This window comes from Lissotriton helveticus, chromosome 5_1 (genome assembly GCF_964261635.1).
Source record: "Lissotriton helveticus chromosome 5_1, aLisHel1.1, whole genome shotgun sequence".
NCBI lineage: Eukaryota > Metazoa > Chordata > Amphibia > Caudata > Salamandridae > Lissotriton > Lissotriton helveticus.
Window position 1 is genome coordinate 2,125,195,955 of NC_136065.1, and position 22,154 is coordinate 2,125,218,108.

The following is a 22,154-nucleotide window of genomic DNA, read 5'->3' on the forward strand; positions in this document are numbered from 1 at the left end:
ATTGAGATACAGACTCTGGAAAGACAGATTAAAACCACCATATCTAGTACTCTTTACAAGGAAAATGCAGAAGAGACTATTAAGTCAAACAAAGAATATAAGGACACTATCCTTCTGACCAAGATCGACAAATTTGAGAAGGATCTAGCTAATTTTTCGCTGGTGAAGATCTATCCATACTCCAGCGAGACATACACACCGCCTGAATTCATTAGAAGAGGGAAATGTTATGGGTCAAACTATTCGATATCAGGTTCTGATCTAGGCTCAAGTGACTCAGATACCTCAAATTCCAACACTCCCCAGGACAGAGGGAGGGGCCAACAGAATAGGTTCACCCGAAGGCGAGGCGCACAGGGTTCATATCAACACCAGGGACCTTGGTGGCCCCCAGCTCCATGGGGCTATCAACAACCACAATTTCCCCACCAATGTCTCACTTTCCACCACACCCACAATTTTTTGGCAACCAGCCTTTTTTACGACAGGCCTGTGGACGCAATCCAGGCAGGAGAAGAGCACAGCCTCAGGTGCATTGGGAGACGGAACCGACGTTCACGAATACACGCAGCAGGAGGGGTCAACAGCAACAAGCAGGGCCAAGCACGGACGGGATGACCTAATAGTTAACCGAAGTTCACGCACTCTAACTGAGGTTGAAATGTTGGTTTTGAATAAAGGTTTGGGCTTTGTTCCCACAAACAAAGGGGATCCTTTTCAGTTATGATGTGAACTCGAGAAATTTTTCTGTAAAATACGCCTACATTTCTTTTTCAAATCTAAAGAAAAAGAAGTCGGATTTAGGGAAATGGATTCTAACACCGGCCTAAAAGCAGCTTCGACCTTCACTCATTTGATTCATCAAGTACCGTCTCAAGTAGGTGTTTTTGAAAAGGCAGTTGCCCATGATGTAATGGCCCTTTTTTATTCTAACAAAGATAAATTGTCCCCAAGCACATAGATACAGATTCTTAAATTGTCCCAAGAGAAAAGATAACCACAATCAAAAAATTGCTCTTTCAAAAGTTCCTCAAATTAATTTCCTTTAATTTTCATTTCTTTTCTCTTCATATATCAACGAAATTCTTCATAGTTTCCTTCAAATTGACATAGAAATGTAGCCAATGCATCAAGGACCAATGCCAACACGTGTTTCGTCAGAGGGTAAAATAACCCAAATGACTTCTTCAGGGCTACAATAAAATAAAAAATACATAATATATACAATTCTCAATACATATAAGGCCAAACCATCACCAGTGAATATACAGTTCACCTAAAGCAAAAAGTAAAGTGTGACATAATATACTGTTTGCAGGATTTGAGACTGTCACAAAAGAATTAACAGAAAGGGCAACTAAATTCATCACTAAAAGGAGAGCAAACCTATGCAAAATAAGTTCCAGAAGAACAAAAAAGTCCAAATAGTATAGAAAAAACACCTAAATGTGGTAGATCACCCACACACAACCAAAGTAAAACCTTATAACCCAAAGTGCAAGCTAAAACACACGGGAAGCTATAGAGGGCTGTAAAGGCGAGAAGTAAGGCTGCTAGTAATTTTTAATATATATATATATAAAGGGGAAAAGACTCAAATCTCACAGGCCCCTACTACCCATTCTGAGATGGGTCCTTTTTAAATCCAATTAAGCTCTACTGAGTTTTGTTTTGCTTAGATAGGTGTAGGATGCTATGATATAGCACCCAGAAAATATGTTTTTAAACTGGTTTTTTCCCTTTTGATTTAGTTCTCAGTAATATTTGAGGAACTAATATCTTCTGGAAGTTGTTTACCTGACCTCAAATTTGGACTGTATCTTTTGGTGAGTAAACTTCCTTGCTCTGGTGGAATTATGGTCCTAGGGTTAGGCAACCCATTATAAATGGATATGGCCTGTGAGATTTGAGTCTTTTCCCCTTTATATATATATATATTAAAAATTACTAGCAGCCTTACTTTTCGCCTTTACAGCCCTCTATAGCTTCCCGTGTGTTTTAGCTTGCACTTTGGGTTATAAGGTTTTACTTTGGTTGTGTGTGGGTGATCTACCACATTTAGGTGTTTTTTCTATACTATTTGGACTTTTTTGTTCTTCTGGAACTTATTTTGCATAGGTTTGCTCTCCTTTTAGTGATGAATTTAGTTGCCCTTTCTGTTAATTCTTTTGTGACAGTCTCAAATCCTGCAAACAGTATATTATGTCACACTTTACTTTTTGCTTTAGGTGAACTGTATATTCACTGGTGATGGTTTGGCCTTATATGTATTGAGAATTGTATATATTATGTATTTTTTATTTTATTGTAGCCCTGAAGAAGTCATTTGGGTTATTTTACCCTCTGACGAAACACGTGTTGGCATTGGTCCTTGATGCATTGGCTACATTTCTATGTCAATTTGAAGGAAACTATGAAGAATTTCGTTGATATATGAAGAGAAAAGAAATGAAAATTAAAGGAAATTAATTTGAGGAACTTTTGAAAGAGCAATTTTTTGATTGTGGTTATCTTTTCTCTTGGGACAATTTAAGAATCTGTATCTATGTGCTCGGGGACAATTTATCTTTGTTAAGTGAACTCCCTGGTTTCAGAAGAGTTCTCCTTTTGGGGGCGCTGGTGGCCGTTTCCCCCTGTTCCCTTGAGCCGCTTTATTTTGAGAATATTACAGCAGTTGTTGTTGCGCAAAACTTACCCAGCCACTACTTGGTCTGTATCTTTTTTATTCTAAACATCACACTTTTCAGAACCTTTCAACCAGAGAGAAGCTAGTTGTGGAAACTCTGTCTAATTACATAACAATAACAATCAAACTCGCTGATAAAAGGGGAGCGACAGTGATCCCAGATACTGACACCTATCGCGCGGAATGTCTGAGACAGCTTAGTGATGTCAAATCATATCGGCATCTTATCAAGAATGAATCCCTATAGATGCTGGTTGTATATTAAATGAGCAACAACCAATAGTAAACTGCAACCTGAATCACCATATCCACCCCATAACCCAATCCCTCAGATCACGCCAAGAGAGTAAGGTCCACTTAGAGATGGCCGCCAGGAATTGAACGCGACGAATGAGACACTTGCCTGTCCCAAAATGGCCCCCATGAATAGTACGTGCCAAACGAGACAGTTGCCTGTCTCAAAATGGCCGTTATAATTTTAGTAGAAAGAAAAGGAATAAGAAGTAACAGGAGGCCAACTATTGAATATGAATACATCGATGAAGGAGGATCGCGTATCAAAAACGCAATATAATCGATCTCAGAGGACACTTTTTATAAATTGATAATTCTTCACTTTCGGTATAATTCAGAATGCGCTGATCCGTAAGAAATAAAAATAATTGAATACGGCAAAAATAAAACAGCTAGATTAGTAAAATGATCTACAAATAGATAGACATGTCTGAACTGGGGTGGCAGTGTGGGCTAAAGAACGGTGATGGATTAAACCCAGATCTTTTGACTGGGTGTGAGTGTTTGATTGGTTCAGATGCTCCGTTCATTACCACCCCCTTTTGTACCCCTTTTGGCCGCCATAAGTGTGGCAGGGTATGCTCAGACGTGAGTCCCTTGCTCACTTTGCCACTGGATTCAAGCAAGCCGGGCTGAAGACGGCTGTAATGCCAGAAACCGGTCCTCGGAAGCTTGTTTCCGGTCCAGGGAAGGCATGGCTTGGCAGTTCGGGCTGGACTGTTCCCATGAGGCACAGGGTCAGACTGATTTGCATATAGCCATGTCTGAACTGGGGTGGCAGAGTGGGCTAAAGAACGGTGATGGATTAAACCCAGATCTTTTGACTCGGTGTGAGTGTTTGATTGGTTCAGATGCTCTGTCCATTACCACCCCCTTTTGTACAAATAGATTCAGGCAGTATCCCTCAGGGATTAAAAGTAATAGAGCTGCCAGATGAAAATAGAGACTTGCAATAAGACTAAATAGGCAACAGTGGGACCCATTACAAGATGGCCGCCACTATAGCACAATAAAATCCGGTTTTGTAAACTGAAGGGACCTAATTAACTTCAATTAGAAGCAAATAAAGCAATTAACAAGCATATAAAGAGCAAGGCAAAATGACAGAGAGTCCCAGTTGCAGCCAGAGAAGAGAACAGGAAGGTCGTGGAAAACAGCCCTGAGGGAAACAGACAAGTAAGTTGGGAAACATAAACGAACCTGCCAGCATTACCGGGAACTGCCAGATATCGCCGTAGGGGAGCCCGGGCGGAGGGCTGCTGAATCCATTTGACCCTTCAACTGCTGGGGTTGCTGCCTGCCTCCCGCTGCCTGCCCCCACTACCATCTGGGGAATCGCCGGCCATAGCGAGGAGGGCAGGTTAAGGGACTGCAATCCCCAGCAGCCCAGGGAAAACCACGTGACCTGCCACAAGCGCCAGGAGGCGCTTTAAAACTGCGACAGCCCTCCCTCGCGGGACGCGAGCGGGACGCCGGGCTAAGCCCGGGCAAAGGGCGGGCCCTCTGTGGCCCTCGGAGGCCCTCGGAGGACGGGACGGGCCACCCCATTTGGTTCCATTAGAGGAGGAGGTACCTATATTTTTAACCGTCCTAAAATTTCGCCATTCCAATTGCCCATTGTCTCCTATGTAGCAGTATTTTCCACTAGTCATGTCCATGTGGGAGGAGCTGAATGCCTTGTGTGGCACAAAGTATGTTCCGGATGCCTTGACCCCTCCTAATTTGGGTAGAGACGCTGACCAACTTAATTGCACTCTATTAGATGTACCTTTATCCCCCAATAAAACTCATGCTCAAACCAACACCCTGTCCCGGGGATCAACCAGCAAAAGGGAGCATGCTGAGGTCAAAAATAATGTCAACGATGATAATCTACCTAATGTTGATGTTGAGGTGGACAAAATGTGCATTAGCCCCACATTCTGCCCCGCTAACTCAACTATACTAACACCGGCCAAGAACTTACTGGCTCAGATTGAGCAACTGTTGATTGCGGCTTTATCACCTTTGATCACAAAAATCAACGATCTAGGGGACAGGTTGACCCTTATTGAAAAAACAATAAAAAAGAACTATTCATCAACTGATAAAATTCATCCACCTATTTGCCCTACTCCCTCTATCAACTATGAAAAGTCCAAGCCCTCTGCATGCAAAAATCAAACTCTTGAACCCCCCTTCATTTCAAAAGGCCGGAAGGTTACTCTTAACCCCGTACTCATACCCCACAGAGCACCTAGGACCACACCTGATAGAAGGCATTGCATCAATCTACCTCCCGAAGCCGCCCCATTCGTGACTGTTCTCTCTGGGGTCCCCGCTTTGAGTCACGGCAAACTTGAAACACACCAGGATTTGCTTAATAAAGCGATTTTTTGGCTAAAACATAACAGACCGTTGCCACCTGCAATAGATGGCGGAATCCTGAGTGTCAGGAGGGTGGGGTGGCTAGGTACGCTGCCCAAAGACATTTCGGGGGACTTGATTTTAATCAAATTTAAGGATAGGAACATTGTCCCCTACCTTCGTTCCTCCCAGCCTAAAGAAGGAGATGGCCCCATTTGCATTTGGGATCTACATGATTTTTATCCCAGCCCCCGGTACAATTCGTTACCAAGACTAATGTCATTGAACAATACATTTTGGTGAAAGGGGATTCTGGGTACCTTGTGCTATTAATTCTGTACTTTTTGTTTTTGTCCTTGACTATTCACGTATTTTGGTTACCTGATTAGTTAAATTGTTGCTTGATCATTTTAATACTTGATTTCTTTTTTTAATCCTGTAAATGATTTGATGAGTCCTCTTTGTATGTATGTATTTTTCTTTCTTGTTGCTTTTATGGTTTTAACCTAAAAACCGAATAAAGCTTATTTGATTTGATTTGATTTGACAAGTAAGTTACCCCTTAGTCAGGCTGGTAGTTATGTTAGTATTCCTTATCACATAAGGAAATTTTATTGAGACTTTTTAAAACTGAGCTTTGTAATTGTAATTTTAATTTCAATTTCTCTAGAAAACGCTGGGCATACCACTAACCAAGAAAATCACTTGAACCTGTTGTAAAAGAACTGAAGGTCCAATTTGATTAAGCCTTTTGTTCACCTAAAACGAAAAAACTAAGGTAATAACAAGAAAACTATATGGAAATGTATTGTGAAATCAATTATAAATATAAAAAAAGGAAAAGGGAACTAAAAAGGACCCTTGTATTTCCACAGCAAAAAAGAAATAAAGTTTTAATGGCCATGCAGCCCAGATTCTAGATAACTTCTAATGGGAAATTGAACCAACATCAGACCCAGAATCAGGCCATTGAAATATGGTGTAACAAGCTTGAAATAAACTCAAACATGGCAAGAGGTAGTAACAACATATGGTTTACAAATTGTATCCCAACAGTGGGTAGAAAGAGGAATACCTACTGAATATGAAGAAACACTAATTGGGGGTAAAGGATTGAACCCAAGATTTCTCTTCTTTAAGGTAATCACATTAATAATGAAGGAGAGATATAGATTACATGAGAGACCCAGTAAGATAATGTAATTTGAAAGGGGTCTTTTTCTTCTTTTCCTACAATTCAGTAAACCTGGGGACAGAAAACTCCTTAGGGTTTTGCAACTGAACTACCAAGCCAATGGAGAAAGGATGTGAATTCTATACAAAAATTCAAGTATGTGAGTGACTTCTTAAATTTTAACCAGCAATAGAGAGGTTTTTTTGAAACCAGAGTCAGTCAGTTACAGTGAGTCCACAAAATAACAAATAGCCAAATAATTGTTGTGAGAGGACATATCAGAATGTAATATCGAGTCTGTATAATCGCTTAAGCACAATGTATATGATGAGAATCAAGTCTAGAAAAATTTAGGATTTTTGTAACCAATGAATAGGATTGTTAATATAATAAGGAGTAAATGAGAACATATGGAACTGAATACCATTAGATGTATTATTCTTTGTATAAAGATAAGAAGGGGGCAGGTATAGATTGTTGGGTGAATATCAATTATCTCCAAGGAATGTATTTTAATGAATATTTTATATATTTCTGATTTAGATTGTTTTTAAATAAGAACCTATTGTCCTGAAGAAGGTGACCAACGTTTTCACCGAAACGCCGCCTCAACAGTTTTGTGTTTTTTTCAATTGTTTTATATATTATGTATTGTAAAGTTTTAATAAATTGTATGAATTTTTTAATGAAATACTAATGAAAAGATCAGATCTTTTGGTAATAAAAATTTGAATATAAAATGTATTCCTTTGTAAATCTCGCTCTGTTCACCCTAGAGAGATAGACCATAGTATTAAGACATATAGCACATATGATATGTAAACTTGTTACTTTGTTTTCGACACCAAATCTGACTCTACTGACATTAGAACAGGAAGGCAGAACGGGTATTGTCTGCCAAAATCTGACCTGTTTTGTTTAAATAAGGAAAAGGGACCATTATATTTGGTCAAATCATATCGACTACTTATGTCAGATCCAACATCTAGACTAACCACAGAAATAGGACATCTCGTAGAAGAGGCAAGAACGGAAGGCTGGATTACTGCACAAGAGGCTCAATTCTTGATTACAAGTCACCCAGTAATGCCATACTTCTACGTCTTGCCAAAGATTCACAAGGGTCAGTGACCCCTCCCCCCCGGTCGCCCCATTATTTCAGGCATCGGTTCTTTATTAGAACCATTATCGACATTCGTTGACCACTTCCTCAGGCCCCTGGTGAAGGCTATGCCGACCTACCTCCAGGACACTAAAGATGTCCTGCGATTGCTTCCGGAGACGGAATTCAATATCGAGACTGACTACCTCATCAGTTTCGATGTGGTATCTCTTTATACTTGCATTCCGCAAGAAGAGACTCTCGAGGCCGTTCGAGGTCTTTTGGATGCCAGGGATCTTGATAGCATCACACCAGTGAATTTCATCATGTAGTGTGCCAGACTGGCCATGACAGAGAATTTCTTTAAATTTGAAGAAACCATCTTTTTGCAAATTTCGGGAACATCGATGGGCAGTATTTTTGAGCCAAGTCTTGCCAATCTTTATGTTCATTTGTTTGAACAAGATTGTGTTCTCAACCACAGGAACCCGTTTTTCCATCAGGTGTTGCTGTGGGAGAGATATATAGACGATATTTTTGTCGTCTGGCGGGGTACTGCCTTAGCCATTTTGGAATTTCAAACCTGGCTCAATAGCAGGAACAGGTTTCTCAAGTTCACTGTTGAATATAGCCAATCAGAATTGCCCTTTCTAGACATTCTGGCTCAATAGCAGTGAAGAAAGAATATAAATCCAAACAGATTTGGATTTATTTTCTTTCTTCATTGATGATCTCATCATAAAAATGCATATTTGCTTTGTTCTTTGATGAATCCACTTTGAAATGTATATATTGTTTAGGATTTATACCAATTTAAAGAAATAATACATACCCGACAGAACCAATTGTATACCTTCTACTAACGCTGAGGTTCTGAGGGATACTGGGTTACCCCATTGTGTCTTTCTCACTTTCTACTAGAGGCATTTCTAAGCTAGTAATGAGAAAACCACTTTTTCTACACGGGAGGGTTTGTCATTGAAATTCAATGACAGGAATATGATGAGGCTACTCCCCTGCAATTCAATATTACAGCTAGTAGTAATATCAACCATCTCCCCATGTTACCCTATGGGAAGAGCAATCCTCATGGGTACTAAAAACACACATGGGGGTTCTTCACTACCTGGGCAGGGAACACATGTCTACCTGCCAGGCGTTTCACCTACCACTCACTTCACCCTTAAGACGTACCCTCGGGGTGCTCTAGTGGCAGTGAAATGTTGCCTCAGGATGGCTCGTGGTTTAAAAAGGCCACACTGAGTAGAAGTGCAATTGCGGGCACAGAGACCTGCACTGGCAGGGTGGACACATGTTTAGAAACACCATAGGTGCAAGTGTACACACACAGACCTTCATTGGCAGGCTGGACACATGTTTAAGCGCATCTTTGGTGTAAGTGAGCAGACCGGCCTGCAATGGCAGGCTGGTGACATGTTTCACAAACATCAGGTAAGAACCACTTCTTAACGTGTGTAGGAAGGGTGTGCGCACCTTCACACTTCATTTACAGTGGGAAAGTGCCCCAGGCCTTAAGGCCACAACAAGAAAATCAGCAAATCCAGGAGCTGTCCCATGGGAAGATCTGACACCCATGGTAGAGAAAACCCACACTGGGGTTCTTCCATCCTCAGGCAGCAAACAGGCAGGTGTACCTACCCTGCCACTCACCTACCCCGGGCTTCAACCCTCAGGACTTGACCTAGGGCCACTCTGGAGGTAGTGAAGGGCCCCCTCAGGGTTGGCTAATGATTGAGAAAGGTCAACCTGAGCATGAAATAGGTTAGCAGGCTATTTTGGTGGATGGCACAATCAGTGCTGCCTGTGTTCCACTACTAACTAGTGCAGTACCCGCCCTGGATATGTGGTGCACCTTTTAACAGGGCACTCTCAGGTATGACACCTAAACCAATCAAGTAAGCATCCCTTCCTGGTATGTAAAGGAAGGGCGTGCGTACTTTCCCACGGCAGTACTGTGGGAGAGTTACCAGAGTCCCAAGGTCATGAAAAGAGAGTTGGCAAAAACCAGGACAAAAAACAAAGCATTTTAGGGAAATCCCCTCGGAACTGCCATGTCCAACGGTGATCCATCTCTTAAACCCTAAATTAGCCCATTAGAGTTGCTAAGTTATATTGCAACCTGAAAACTTGAATGAAACGTTAAGACTAGAGCAACATGCATATTTATATTGTGAACACGCTTTTATATTTAGTCCATCTGGAATACCGTGGGTAAAGAAGACTTGCTCTGTGAGAATCTTCGTTAAGCTCTATTAGAAGAGATAGTATTTTGCCTTTCGCGCTGCAATACTGCACATTATGTAATTTTATGACGATGCCTGATGGTTGCCTTATGGGGAAAGTTAAGCTGAAACAAGAAGGCCCCTGGTGGTCATGGTGACAACTCCTTGATAACAACTACAAGCCTGGTTGGTTCACTAGGAAAAGATATCTCTGATACCCTTGGTCATATCTGTTTATTATGAACACGTATGATAAAGGCAGGAGGTCTGACTTATTGATTATTGATAAGTATATGTTAAACTCAATGGGCATTTACGGGTGCATTGTTATTTCTGTCAATTGAAGCCTGCAGGAAGGTATTTTATTGCATGAAATGTCACAGATTACCCTTGTAGGGAAGGGTTTTGGTGATGGTTACGGCCTCTGACAAACCCTAGGAGGAGAGGTTTTCACTGTTTTGATAATTGCTAGTTCTGTTTTTAGCTGGCTGCTAGGATCTTGCAAAAATAAAACATTAAGTAATGCATCCATCCATATATAAATATATATATCCTTGTAGATGCATAGATGGGCTTTGGGTCATCTATGTTCTGCCGGTGGTCTCTTTGTGTCATTTACACTCTGCTTCTTTTCCTGAGCGCGTACAGTATGTTGTAATGATTCAGTGCACATCAGTCATTGTCCCTTTTCCCCCTGTAATTGTACATCAGGGTTGGTTGTCCAGTCCTTTTGTCTTTTAATGTTTCTTAAGAGAGTAGTACAGCTTTCCAGGCAGTGTTAACTGATTACTTGTTTGCCCTTCGTATCAGCTGCAGTGTGTCACATGCCACGTGCAGTAGCAATAGAGTGGAGTAGCGTATAGTGAAGTTCCATTCAGTGAAGTGGCGTACAGCATAGTGATGTTGACTAGAGTGGCGCACAGTGGCGTTGCGTACCGTGAAAAAGTGTAGAGTGGAGTGGCGTGGAGTGGCGTAGAGTGGAGTCTCGTACAGTTGAGTGGTGCCGAGTGGAGTGGCATACAGTTGAATAGCGTATAGTGGAGTGGCTACAGTGTTATGGCATTTGGATCTCTGTGAATTTATCAGCAATGTAGACTGTGGAGAGCAAAGTAATGCAAAGCAGTGAATAGCGCTGTCTTGCGTTTCTCTAGATTTGCCAGTCAACGCAGAACCATGCATGGTGGCCTTCATTGCTTTGTGAATCTGACTTAAGTATTGTCCATGCGACACCATGAGTGATGCAAGGGTACCGCATTCCAATAATACAGCTGAGCCTTAGTTATATTTTGGGCCATGGTACACCATGATCACTTTGAGGTATGCTGTGGTACATGGCGATGACATGCCAGTATATGATTGGCCAATGGCTGTTTGTAGAGATGAAAAGGCAGCCATATTGTTTTTACTACACTTTGGCTGTTTTCAGTGTTAGGACCTTCGCTATAGGTAAGTGGTGGGTCCCTAACTATTACCACTTTTTTAAAGTCGAGATAGGTAGTAGAATTTATTTATGTTTTTCATATATTTTCATAGAGTAGAGTAGAGTAGCGAGTTATAGTAAGTGTTGTCTGGTTAGCGAGCTGAAAAGAGTATGCAATGAGGCCCACTACTTATAATAATTTTCATTTGGGGCATAAATTGAAATGAAAGATATAACTATAACATTTAACGTTTGTGTACTTTAAACTTGATTTGTATAGGGAAAATAAGTTATCTTAATTAGAACTAAGCTTTAACGTTTGGTTTTTGCCTTATACATATTTTCCTTTTCTATCTCGGCGTGGATAGCACTGTGCTAATCCTATCCTTAAAGACATTTGAGGTGAGCAGATCTAGAGTGTCGCTGGTGTTGAGAGTGCTCTAACAGGAGCTGCTTTCCACCTTAAACTGAGAACTACCCAGAGTTCTCTCCTTCTTTTTTGCATAATTTATGAGTCACTCTATGCCTGAAAGGGTATTGTTTTGACTTATACTGGGTGCTCCCTTGTGTCTGGACAAAATTATACCTCTCTGAAGAGCTATAAGTAGAGTGAAACACTGTGTCAGGGGTTGGTTCATTTCAGGTTGGCTTTGTGGGTATTTTACCAATTCAAAGCTGTAATACTGTTCCTGGAGTAATAATTGTCTTTTATCATTTTGCAGCTTGGCATGGACAGCACTGTGCTAGTCCTATGCTTAAAGACTTTGCTGTAGAAATGGCAAAAGACGTTGTGGCAGATTTACAAGAAAGTGATGCATCTGTAGGGATGCGTCACTTTCCCTGTGCCACCATGTAAAACCCTTGCGTCACCATGGATGCGCCGTATTTCCAATACGGCGCACCATGGTGCAAGGATTGACAGATGCGTCAGAAATTCTGACACATCTATTGACGGAAAAGTAACGCATTGCTGGAGTCATGTCCCAAACACGACGCAACTCCAGCAATGCGTGTTGCGGCCTATTCCCAATACACTGCGCCACTCCTTACGCCTGCTTCAAGCAGGCGTAAGGTTTTGACGCAGTGGCGTCCTAAAAGTCACACAGTGAAATCTTGTAGATTTCACTGCGTCACTTTTACGAGGCTTTCCTGCGTGGGCTTTACAACGTGGCAGGGCTTTACAACGTGTGACCGAGCCACAAGAAAACAGAAAAACAAACACCAAAAACAAGAAAGGGGGGCAGGGTAGAAACTCCCTGACCCCTATGCCCGCTTAGGGGTCCCACAAGGACCCCCAGGGCCAAAACAAGCATTTTTTTTTAAACCGGCAAAAGTCGCTAAAATAAAAAAAACGAAGCGCAGGCTCCCGCGCTTCATTATTTTTTAGCCCCCGGGTGGGCCATGTCCCAGGGCCTGCTATATTGTAATTGCGGGGGCCCAGGTGAGCCCCCACAGCCCCAGGGACTGCCACCCCCGGGGCGTTATTAAATATTTGCCAGGGGCACATGACCTGCCCGCAACCTCCCCCGGGGCTTGTTTTTTTAACTATGGGGGGCCTCAAAGGCCCCCCAAAGCCCTGGGGACCACCACCCCCGGGGCTTTTCTTAAATATTTGGCCCCCCACAGTCCCGGCTCTGTGCTGCGTTACTTCCTTGCAAATATGGCCCTATACGGAAGAGGTGTGGCGCAGCGGCTAGGGCGACTGACTCCAGAACCCGGGGACTCATGGTTTGATCCCCGGTGCCGGTGGAAGATCAGCCCAGCACCGTGTGACTCTGGGTAATAGCTCGCTTAATCTCCCCGATGGCCCCCAGCGCCTTGACACCTTTGGGTAATTGTGCGCTTTACAAGTACTGGAATTTGTAAATGTGGCCCTATATGAAGCCCCGTACGTTTTCCACCAAACCAAATTTCATTGATCGCCACTCTCCCACATCCTCTTCTTGATCGGTGACTCCATAAATGAATAGAGCCTCCAGGTCTAATTCTTAAACGACGAGGATTGTTTTAGGTATGGAAATGCTTCGAAAACTGCTATTTCCATTTTAAAGCCATACTACTAGCTGCAATCGCCGCTTGACCTTGTTTCCGGACAGACTTTGATGCCAAGATGCCATACTCACTGCACATATGCGCTAAGTGTTGTTTCTCTGCCATGACACTGCCTCAAACCAGCATATCTTGTCCACCCTTCCTCTGTGATGTCAATCCCCCAGTGCTGCATATCCTGTCCCCTCCTTCTCCTGTTATATCACTCCCCAAGGCCTTTATATCCTTTCCCTTACTCCCTCGCATCTGCATATCCTGTCCCCTCCTCCTCTGTGATGTCACTCCCCCTGGCCTACATATCCTCTTCCCCATGTTTCCTCTGTGATGTCACTCCCCCAGCTCTGTACATCCTGTCCCCCACCCTTCCTCTCTGATGTCACTCCCCCTGGTCTCCAAATCCTGTCCCCCCACTTCGTCTGTGATGTCACTCCCCCTGGCCTGCAAATCCTGTCCCCCCCTTCATCTGTGATGTCACTTCCCTGGCCTACAAATCCTGCCCCCCCTTCGTCTGTGATGTCACTCCCCCCGGCCTGCAAATCCTGTCCCCCCTTCGTCTGTGATGTCACTCCACCAGCCCTGTACATGCTGCCCCCCCTTCCTTTGTGATGTCACTCCTGCAAGCCTATATATCCAGAGGGGGCAGTGAGAGGTGTGGTCCAGAGGTCAGGGCAGCTGACTTCAGAGCACAGGGTTTGATCCCTGGCCCGGCGGCAGCTCATCTCAGCACCATGTGACTCCGGGCAATAGCTCACTTAATTTCCACGACGGCCCCCCAGTGCCTTGAGACCCCTGAGGGTGAGTAGTTCGCGCATTACATTTATTTCTAAATCTGTATTTGTAGAGCACAAACTACTCACCCTTCCGGGTCTCAAGGTGCTGGCGGTCATCGTAGAAGTTAAGTGAGCTATTGCCCAGAGTCACATGGTGCTGAGCTGAGCTGCCACCAGAGCCGGGTATCGAACCCTGAACCCTGTGCTCTGAAGTCAGCTGCCCTGGCCGCTGCACCACAGCTAGTGGTGGGCAGTGAGGGAGCACGCTGCGGGGGAGCTTCGGTGCTTGTCGAGTTCGAGTGCCCTCCGCACTTACGCTCCCCGCCGATTCTCCTCCACCCTGGGAGGGGCCAGGTAGGGGCTCACCTTGGCCCCCGCTGCATTGTCGCACCCTCTCAGGGCCCCAGCGTGTGTCCTGGATCTGCCGCGATACGCTGGGGGGTCTCGGAGGGGGCTTCCCAGCGTACGCCTGAGTCCTTGGGTTATGAATGGTGTGAATGAGGGTCTTTATGGGGTGGAGGGTGGGGGCATGGTGTCCAATAAAGAAGAAAGGGCTCCCAGGGGGAAGGGGTGTTGTAGGCCCCCGTATGAATGGTGTGAATGGTCAGTAGCAATGGTCAGAACCTTGACGTGGTGCTACTGCTCACTGGTTGTAACACAACTGGTGCTAATCTGGCCTTTTGTGTGCATGGAGTGCAGGGGGAGGCTCCTGGGTGGGGATCCGTTCGTCACGCTCTTCCGAAGGCATCTGGTGACGAGCTTCAAATGCCCCCGTGGGACCACCCGAAGCACATCAGCCTCATGACCTGGCTCTTCAGATGAATTCAGCACTTTGTCTGATCCTCTGTGCCCCCACAGCGCCTTGAGACCCCACAGGTGAGTGGCCACACTTTACAAACCCTGAGTGATTGATTGATTGGACTAGGCGGTTGCCTGGTATTAATAAAATAGCCTCAGTGCTGCTTGGCTTAGTATTATAATTTATATACAGTCTTTGTAAAGTGCTGTTTGCACCTAGCTTTGTTTATCATTATTCCAATGGATTTATTTATCTAATAAAGTTCTTTTTTCAAAGATGAATCACTTACTGGACATCAAAGTTATTGAGTGTCACTTACTGTGCTGTTGTGTATCGATTTAGATTCCGTATGAATTTTCCTGATTCATGCCCTTATATAGGTGCAATTCACATTGCCCTTATATAGACATAGAAATCAAGTCCTTATTTAGGCATAGCCCATGCTAGTTCCTGTGTTTACAGTGGCAGCGTCTTCTTCTGGATTAGCGCTGGGATGCCCAAGGGTAACCAGGCGCTATATAAAACTCGTTAATAATAATAATAATAATGCTACCCAAATACAGGCATGGCTACTTCCATCCGTTCATCAACGTCACAATGAGTTCTTGGAAAATCAGACTCTTAAGCAGAAGTGACTTCCCCCAGGCTGGATATTGATTTCTCCAAGAACTCATTTATTATGCATGAACATCTATTCCTTATGGGTTCATTCATGACGTTCTCATGCCCGACTTTTACGTCAATTCTGGCATTCCAAAACACCTTAAAGGTATAAATATACCTTTACTTGCTATTGCAAAGCACGGTGTGGTTCGGTGCAGTTTAACTACCTACTTGCACGACGCGGCTCGCCACGGCAAGTCCCGAAGGAAGCCGACTCTCCAGCTGACGCACTGACTAGAAGCTGTCATCCTCCTGCCGAGAATCCAGCTCCAGTGTTTCTGACTCCCCTTGCAGGGTGTTAGAGATCGAGTCCCGGGAAAGAGATACAAACCTCTCTCATTCTAAGGTATGGAGCTGATTAGAACCTAGACAAACCTTTGGCAATTCTTGGCACAACTAAACTAAACTATAGCTAAAACAGCACCTACTTCTTCCCTCGTTCTAGACTTAGGTTAGGTACACTGGGTAGGATTATTTTAGAAGCACCAGTTGAGTATTTTAGCCTGTGTTATTTATTTATGTATTTTAATGAATATGTGATAGCCGCAAAAACGACCTATAACAATATTATTTTATATTACTGCTAACGCTGTACATATTCTATTTCGCATTCTGTCTTACAATTGTAGCAGTTCATTTCTCTTGCATGAGAAATAAGACTGTTCTATTAACCCTTTTATTGAAACACCCGTCTCACTATTTCTGTGCAACTCTGTAGAAACGAAGCATGCACGATTAAGTGAGTGAAATAGTTATTTAATGCTTCCACGACTCAGAAGACATTGTTCCGACTCTAAGGGAAACAAAGTTGTCATGTTTATGTGGTTGTCAGAGACTAATCCCTTCTTGTTTATTCGAGAAGTTTCTAGTGACCTCTAAGCTAACTGGCACACACACAATTAAGTTTAATGTACTCGATAGAGACATACTGACATCAGTCGCATGTCAAATCTATAGTGTATGATATTCCAATCCGCGCGGAGCCTATCAGGGATATAGGAACTACACTACAGTGCCGTACCATCTGAGATTCGATCACCGTCTCACCCCTGGAGTAAGATTTAACTGCTCTGATCCACTTCCTAGAGATGAGCAAGGGCCCAACACCGCCGCTCTGGCACCAGAAGTGGAGAAAGGGTGGGTTCTGCTGGATTTGATACTTTCAGGGAGGTTCTATAGAAGGCTTGGTATCCCTTCTTGTACTCACTGCCCTAGCACCAGAAGTGGAGAAAGGGTGGGTTCTGCTGGATTTGATACTCTGAGGGAGGTTCTATAGAAGGCTTGGCATCCCTTCTTGTACCCCCTGCCAGTCTGGCACCAGAAGTGGAGAAAGGGTGGGTTCTGCTGGATTTGATACTCTGAGGGAGGTTCTATAGAAGGCTTGGTATCCCTTCTTGTACCCCTTGCCAGTCTGGCACCAGAAGTCGAGAAAGGGTGGGTTCTGCTGGATTTGATATTCTGAGGGAGGTTCTGGAGAAGGCTTGGTATCCCTTCTTGTACTCCCTGCCCTGGCACCAGAAGTGGAGAAAGGGTGGGTTCTGCTGGATTTGATACTCTGAGGGAAGTTCTGGAGTTGGCTTGGTATCCCTTCTTGTACCCCCTTCCCTGGCATGGGAAGTGGAGAAAGGGTGGGTTCTGCTGGATTTGATACTCTGAGGGAGGTTCTATAGAAGGCTTGGTATCCCTTCTTGTACCCCCTGCCCTGGCACCAGAAATGGAGAAAGGGTGGGTTCTGCTGGATTCGATACTCTGAGGGAGGTTCTGGGGAAGGCTTGGTATCCCTTCTTGTACCAACAAAACACAACGGTAGGGGAGGACCTAGGGGAAGTTTAAAGACCAAGCTCTGGATACTATCCCCAGAAGAACTAATAAACAACAAAGGTACCAGAGGGTCTTGAAATGAAAATGCCCATAAGTAAAGAAAGACTAACCAAGGAACCACAATTTCACACAGATAGTGTCACAGAGAGCTCTCCAAGGATGAAGAAAAATACCCATCAGTCACCATTCGGATCCGCCCTTCATCATTTGGGATTTTATCCGTACCACCCGTCAGAGGTTGTTAATGCTCTACTGGGAGGTCAACCCGGTGGTAGGGGTTGCCTTCCAACAGTGTTAGAGACGACAGTGTGGGGTACCACTAGATGTTAGTAAGTGGCCAAAAAAGTGGGACTGGGGTGTGCAGTGCCAAAAAGGTGTGGGAAAAAAAGGAAACCAAGAAAAAGTGTGTTTAAAATTGGTTTTGAAAAAGCACTTAACAAAAGTTTATTCCAAGTGTGCTTGCCATACCAATGTTAAAAACAATGTAACCTTAAGCTGACTATTTATGAAGACAGCCTATGGTAAGTGTGGTCATGTGGTCGACTAGTTTCAGCAATGAAGGGACTATTACGTCCTTGCTTTCATCAGGACCAATTTACAATAAAACTACTGCACCAACATAAGAATGTGAGACAAAACATAGAACTAACACCCATGAAAACATAAACAAGTGTACACAGTCACCTGAATGCTTTGGGTGCCCTTACAGTCTGTGCACGTCACTGTAGAGAGAGAAAAAAGTGGGGAGGTATAGCTATCAATAACAAATGGGCCAAACAGTAAGTAACACCACACCTTTTTGGCACTGCACACCCCAGTCCCACTTTTTTGGCCACTTACTAACATCTAGTGGTACTCCACACTGTCGTCTCTAACACTGTTGGAAGGCACCCCCTACCACCGGGTTGACCTCCCAGTAGAGCATTAACAACCTCTGACGGGTGGTACGGATAAAATCCCAAATGATGAAGGGCGGATCCGAATGGTGACTGATGGGTATTTTTCTTCATCCTTGGAGAGCTCTCTGTGACACTATCTGTGTGAAATTGTGGTTCCTTGGTTAGTCTTCCCTTCTTGTACCCCCTGCTCTGGCAGGAGAAGTGGAGAAAGGGTGTGTGAGAAGTTGGCCTGGTATATGATGCTCACTAGTTCTAGTGATCACCTTGTACCATGCCAAGCAACCCTTATGGTGGAGGTTGTAAAGTCAACCTTATAGACAAGCTATCCTAGGGGTAGCATGGACTAAGCAGTCTTAGGCTAAACTCTGTAAAGGCATGTGAAGCAAGCTGTTTTACCATACACAATCCCCTTGAATACCAAATGAAAGGACACCACACAGATATATATTGAAAATATATATAGATTTATTTCTACAAATATCCCCTATACTCTTTATGAGCACAGAAGCAAATGCGTTAATACAAAAGTTGCACAAATATGGATGAGCCCTAGGGGCCACCTAAACCATATACTAAAATAGTGGTATAAGAACCACTATGAGGTAAGTGAAGAGGCCTAGGGCCTGGGGAATCGCTGGAGCTGTTCGGGACTAACAGTGATGAAGTCGGGAAAGGCCCGCGGGACTCGGGTGCAGTGCGGGAAGTGCACGCATGCACCAATGCAATGTCAATGGTGCGTAAAAGTTACAAAGTTAATTTTTAAGGACACAGCTCCTACTCTTATTCCAAATCTAGGGGCCAGATTACCTGCTAGGTCCCTCCTCTGGGTGGGACCAGGAAGGGGGGTGGTTACACCCCCTTTCCTTTGTCCAGCTTCGTGCCAAGACTGGGGCTGGAGAGCCCCAGCACCGGTTTGAACTGGCATATGCACAGGGACACCTTGTGTGCCCCAGGCATGTCTGATTCTATTCAGCCCTGTCCTACCCAATACACAAAATCCTGTCTGGGGTGGTGCTAGCACCTCCCAAGGCAGGAAACCCTTTGTCCAAGCTGCCCTCGCTGGAAGGACTCCCAGCAGCAGGAGGTCAGACTTGTGTCTGTGGTGGCAGCATCCATTTTGTGATGCTGAGGCTCTGTTTAACTTTAACCGGGGTTCAGGTTATGTACATGTCGTGTCCCTCTAGAAGGGTGGAATGTCAGTCAGTCAGTCAAGAAGCTTTTATTCGATATGCAAGATATCTTATAAGCGTACACAAAATACAGTAAATACAAAACTAGAAAAGACATATTTTTTTAAAAAACAGTATTTCAATGTACCTTTAAAAGGATAAAAAGACATGTAATGTCAAGATAAATTAGCTAAAAATGTATTAAACCACAATTGATAATCTCTTGCATCGGATCAGCCAAGACTGTTTTAAAAATTTGGCTACACCACAAACAATGGGGGGGGAAGTGTCCGTCATTAGGATGCGCAGGGCTACTAGATAACTACTCGCGCCCATATTGCGACAAAGGGGTTTAAGCCAAAGACTCTTGGATTTAGCATAGTCAGGACACTCAAACAGGATATGCGAAATGGATTCTATTCTGGTGGGACAACATGCACAAAAAGGAGACGAGTGATCACCTGATTTCCACTTTGACACCAGTGCTCCAACTGGAAGGGAGCCCACTCTAAATTTAAAATACAGTGCTCGATCAAAGGGAAGGGTAATTAGGTCCAGATAGGGCTCGTAAACCACTGCATCTTTTACTGTTAAAAAGGCAACTGTGGATTTACAATGTCCAGAGTTTGTAACTAGCCGGTCCTTAACCCAACTCCAATATAATCTTTTCAGGACCTCTTTTGGTGGAGCCGATCTAGATAACCAACAATTCCCCAGACCCAGTTCCTCCAAAAGTTTTTTAGTGTCTCTCAGCCACTTTTTTTTTGCCCATCCACCCAAGCTCATTATCTCAGCCAACCCTTCAGCATACGATTTTAACTCTACGCCCCTCCAAATGCGTGACCATAAGAAGAGTGGGCGAAGGCGGGCTTGGTCTTTTATGTTCTTACATCCTGTGTCCAGCAGCACAGGCACTGTTGGGGTGCTTGGAGGGATTGCGATTAAGGATTTCAGGAGCTTACTCTCTGCTGATGCCAAGGAGTCCAGACAGCAATGCCCCCACAGTTCGGCCCCATACAAAGCTGATGTTACTACCTTGGCCTTGTAGATGTCAATTACTGGGGCAAGCGACCTCCTTGGTGATGCCCGGAATTCCCTCAGGAGGGCACCTCCAGCTCTCTTATGGTTCAATACCATCTTAGCAATGTGGGGCGTCCAGTTCATGCTGTCTGGAGTTCTGGACTTTTTGGTTCCGTCCAGAGGTGTCAGGGATAACACCCGAAGACCCCGGAGTTCAACCTGCCTCGGTGCACGAACAAACAGAAACACGGGCTTCTCGATGGTGGCGTCAAAGACCAAAGGTTTATTACTGCAGGGACACAGAAGTCACAGAAACTACACATGGGCAGTATCTAGGAGCCTGTTCAATTTGTACAAAGAGGGTTGTTCCTTATATACTGAATATTGGGCTTCAGGCAAATTCTTTACATGTTAGCACATTCTAAAACCTTTGTATCTTGTACAATAAATATTTGGCGTTGCATAGGAATCGTCAACAATATCTGATGTCAAAACATTACGAACGAGGGGTTCCCACTAGTCCATCATAATCCCATGTCAACTTCCCATTCAAGACCCGGACCGCCTCATCGTAAATTTCGTTACCTCCCCCTAATAAAGGCCCAGAAGGAAAGGAGCAGAGCCAGGTGCAGAAGATAGAAAAGTAGGATAAGAGATGTTTGTGGGTCGTAAATGGGCAAGGCTACCAGCTTCGGCCGCTTAATCATGATCAGGCCAACGAACACAAGAACCAGTATAGCAGGACTGGCCTCAGGCTGGGGAGGCAGCTCTTGCCGAGTCATGCTGCCACAGCGTTGCTGGCCTAAGGTGCACGTGTCACTAGCAAGGTGAATTGCCGGCTAAAGCCTACGTGTCCTTAAATGAAAAGAGGTCATTGCGTGTCCATTGACTATGTGAGGGCAAAGAATACAAAATGGCTTCCGTGTTCTAAGATGGATGCCATGGGTAGAACAGAAATGTGTTTGTAACAGGAGTGCTCTTGCTCGTAGCATAGCGAAAACACCAGGATATACTAAATGGATCATTTGCGGTTCATTGATACCAAAATTATGTATTTGCGACAATGTTACAAACACGGGTTAAATCGTCACGGAACCTCATGTCCGTGATCCGAATTCCAAGATAGTCAAATTCGGATACTTTCTCCAGGGCGGCAGAGTTGAGAGTAGGGGGGCGGCCCAGTTTCCTTGGGGGATTTAGGACTAGAAACTTAGTTTTGTCCACGTTGATTACTAAGCCTCTTGCACTGCAGAAGTCCTGGAAACGAGTTAGCAGTTTCTGCAGGCCTTGTGGAGTCTTTGATATCAGGAGCGTGTCATCCGCAAAGAGCAGGGTGGGGATCCTCACTCCTCCGAGACAGGGGGCGTCGGCTGGTTCTTGCTGGAGATATTCCACCACCCCATTCACATATAGTGAAAAAAGGGTGGGGGCCAAAACGCATCCCTGTCTCACACCCCTAGACACTGGGATTTTCTCCGTTAGCTCTCCATTTCTTCCCCAGCGGACCTGAGCAAAGGTATGAGCATGAAGGCTTGTGAGAAGGGACAGGATGTAAGGAGGCAATCCCAGCCCATGTAGCACCCTCCATAACTCCTCCCGGGGAACTAGGTCAAAGGCAGTCCTCAAGTCTATAAAAGCCAGGTAAAGGCTGCCCTTGCCTAGCTCCACCACCTTCCACCCAAGGAGTGTCAACCTAAAC